Source organism: Miscanthus floridulus, chromosome 6, assembly GCF_019320115.1.
Source record: "Miscanthus floridulus cultivar M001 chromosome 6, ASM1932011v1, whole genome shotgun sequence".
In the NCBI taxonomy this organism is placed as follows: domain Eukaryota; kingdom Viridiplantae; phylum Streptophyta; class Magnoliopsida; order Poales; family Poaceae; genus Miscanthus; species Miscanthus floridulus.
The window spans coordinates 106,615,489-106,619,608 of record NC_089585.1 but is presented as its reverse complement, the minus strand read 5'-3'; positions in this window follow the sequence as shown (position 1 = coordinate 106,619,608).

Sequence of the window (4,120 nt, the reverse complement as noted above, 5' to 3'; positions counted from 1 at the left end):
GCACCAGATGTGGTGATCGGTACATTTTCGGTCAACTCAAACTCAGCTACAGTACTTTTTGATTCTGGTGCTTCGCATTCCTTCATAACATATACATTTATAAAGAAGCATGGTATTCCAGTAAGTGTTATGAAGAAACACATGTTAGTAAGCTCACCTGGTGGGGTAATGAAAGTAGAGTGGATATGCTTAGCTGCTAGTCTCAGCATAAGGGGGTAGAATTTCAAGCAAATCTTGTAGTCATAAATTCCACTAGTATCGATGTCATCTTGGGTATGGATTGGCTAAGGTTGCAGAAAGCAGTTATTAATTGTGGTAATAGTTCTATGAATCTTATCACTTCAACTGGAGAAGAAGTGGTGTATGTGGTAACTCAGTCAGCTGTAGAAATCTGCCGGGTTAATTAGTTGGAAGGCACAACCATAGAAGATATAAGGATAGTAAATGAGTACCCAGATGTCTTCCCCGAGGAATTGCCAGGTATGCCACCTGACCGAGACATCGAGTTTATAATTGAACTTTTACCTGGAACTGCACCCATAGCTAAGAGACCCTATAGAATGGGAGTGAATGAATTAGCAGAACTTAAGAAATAATTAAGGGAATTGTTAGACAAGGGTTATGTTCAACCTAGTTCATCACCTTGGGGGTGCACCAGTACTGTTTGTAGAAAAGAAGGATGGTACACAAAGGATGTGTATAGACTACAGGTCACTTAATGAGGTCACAATTAAGAACAAGTACCCATTACCTAGAATTGATGACCTATTTGACCAATTGAAAGGGGCTTGTGTGAGATATGCTCATTTTATAGCACATCTATTATCCAACTCACTGGAAAAGTTCAGAATAAATATCTTCTTGCATACCCTATATATATCTCTTGTCTACACCTACTCTTGTTGCACCAGTATCTTGTAAGAGTTATATGCTTAGACATGTGAGACTTATATGATGCATCTACAGATGGTGAACACCAGGAGGAACGAGGTGAGGAACCACTGCCACCACCCCCAGTCACCATGGAGCAGCTGATGATGATGCAGACCCAGTTGCTTCAACAGATGGCCCAGAACATGCAGAACATGGGGCAAGGGAATGGGAATGCACCCCCTCATGCCAGAGATAAGAGGGGAGAGTTCCTGAAAGGACACCCACCTGTATTCAAGCACTCTGCCGACCCACTCCAAGCTGATGATTGGCTACATGCCATTGAGTGTCACATGGCTCTGACTTTAACCTGTTATCTAGATTGTACTAGCTTGTCTATAGCTCCAGTAAGGGGTAAGAGGACTGCTTGAGAGACCCTGAGATGGATCTTGAGCTGGCCATTTTCCTAAGTTGCCTCAGAATAACATTCCTAGGCTACCCTCCACTCTCAGAGGAAACGTCGGGCGTTGTTGCCATCGTAAGAGTCAGAGGAGTCCGATGATGAGGCCAGCATAGAGGATGCAGCATTAGAGGGCTCGTCGGCCCTAGGGAGAGGACGAAGATTGTCATTCAAGATGAACCTATAAACAAGTTAGAAAAGTTCACCGCCATGAATAGAAGATATCGATCTCACCTCATGCGTCGAAGGCATTGGTTCACCAGCATGTCCTCCTCTGGTATCTCCTCCACCGCATGTTTGCCTCGGTTGTCCTCGCCGGCCATGAAGTTGATTGGATCTACAAGAAGGGGAAGAAGGCCACTACAAAGTTTGAGAGGGTAGAAAAGTGCAAAGGGACAGGAGCAGTTGCAAATGTAGATGTGTTTGAGGCTAGAGCTTTCGGCTATTATTTGAAGCCATGGAGCGAGGAGGTGGATGCCTCAGGACATGCAATAGGCAACCGCAATTAATAGATGGCAAAGCGCCACCTCACTAATACCGAAGAGAATATGGTGTTTGGTGACTAAGAACAGAAGATCGAGGGGTTCTCTTAATAAAGGCCATATTTTTAGACTTAATAGGACTAAGGTTAGGAGTCTGGAATCAGCTATTTTCAAATCGGCTCTTTAGCCAAAATAGGAAACAACAACATGGCGATAGAAAAATGGTTATCATTGATTCCACAAAAGTTACATATTGGTATACATATTACAAGTCTAGAGCATCCTGGATTGCTTTCAATACTTCTAGCTAGATAGCATTAGCTTCTGTGATTTGTTGCTTGTCTTCTTCGACTGATCCAGGAATGTCCTCAACACTACTATGGATGGCCCTGCCTTCTCTGACTTTGGCCAGCAGTTCTTGTTTCTTTTGCTTGATGGCATTGGGTATTTAAGCTAGGTTGGACTTATGGCAATCGATGATAGCCTTAACATTCTCTAGCTCCTTCTCAAGTTCTGCATGCTTGATTTCCAGTTGGGACAACTCTGGATCGATCTTGAGGGAGGAGTTCTTTAAATCATCAATCAGCTATGTGAGCTCTTTAGCCTCTTGCTTGTTGGAGCTCCTCTTGGCCAATAAAGCTTCATGGTTGGACAGGTTCCTCTGAGCCTTTTTTACCTTTGGAGCCTGATCTTCAATAATGGATAAAGGTGACAAGACTTTAGAGAGAACTAGAGATGGTTATCGTTAATAGCCAAGAAGACTCTTTGCATTAAATCAGTGTCTTGAACAAAATCAGCTATATTCTTCTCAAACATTGACTATATATCCCTTAGCCAATTTTTGGTCTCTTCTAACAAAGCTTCTGTCGGTGTTTCGTACAAGCACCGGCAAGTAAATTTATAGTAATGCGCGTTAGGCTCGGATGGTGCGCTAAAGGACACATGATTTATACTGGTTCGGGCGGAACGTCCCTACGTCTAGTTTGTTGCTGCTTGTGTTATTAGCACCATGAACGGTCTGTAGTAAGGGATACAAACTGCCGAGAGAGGGACTGGTCCCAAGTCTCTGATCGAAGGATTAAAAGATGGTCGAGAGCTTCGTAGCTGCTCGTGTGTATGGGTGCGTTCTATTGTTCGGTCCTATTTTTTCCGTCCCTTCGATGGAGGATGCGCATCCCCTTTTATAGATGAAGGGGGTGGCTTTACAAGGGTGAGGACTCCAGGATGCGTATTCTACTTAGTCTTGTGGCTTATGTCTATCCGATCAGGTCCTCCATCCTGATGAGTGCGAAGGAAGATAAGTGCTTACGATATTGTCAATGTCTCTGTAGGATGTCAGGCTAGTCACAGAACGCTGCCCTGCGTAGGGTATGGGCTGTAGTACGGTGGTTTTGACTTATGAGCCTCTCCCAGCCCCGCTCCGTGCGCCTTCTGGTTCCCATGATTCCTTGTTGGGAGAGTTCGGGGTCGGGGTCCGGTGTGGCACCGTGGCCAAGGCCTTCCGACTGGGAGGACCTAAGGGGTCGAGAAGCGGGCACCGCTCCCTTGGGTCCACAGCGTGGTGATGGAATACCCATCGTCCATGGAGATAGCAAATCCGTTCTTGGAGCGTAGCGGTTGTCGTATATCTTTGTTGGGTTCCGTGTCCCAGAGCTGAAGGCGGCGCCTACAACTCTACAGGGTGAGGCGTACACACCTGTAATACCTTTTGGGCTCTGCGACGCCCGGAAGGGTCTAAAGCATCAGTCCTATCGTTCCCTGGCAGTCCTTTTCCTGCCAGGGCGCAGGGTATGGTCGTTGGAGCCATGGTTGACCCGAATGTCTTGTCTCGTCCTGTACCCATCATTATGAGGGATAGATATCGATCAGGGCGAGGCTCGTTCTGGGCCATCGGGTGAGGCGGAGATCAATCCCTATCTCTTGGGCGAGACTAACCCTATCCCTCTGGGATCGGGCGAGGCGGAATCCATCCCTTAGCCCTCGGGCGAGACCGAGCCCGCCCTATAAGCATCGGGCGAGACGGAGTTTGGCTTTGAGCCTTTGGGCGAGACAGGGTTACCCCACAAAGGCGTCGGGTGAGGCCGACCCTGCCCCTCCGGGATCGGGCGAGATGGAACTCATCCCTTAGCCCTCGGGTGAGACCGAGCCCACCCTCGAGGTGTCGGGCGAGACGGAGTTTATCCCTCGGCCCTCGGGCGAGACCGAGCCCGCCCTATAAGCGTCGGGCGAGGCGGAACCGAACTCCTGTTACTCGAACAAGGGATGACATGACGCCTTTATGCGTCCAGAAGTTTTTCACGTTTGGTGG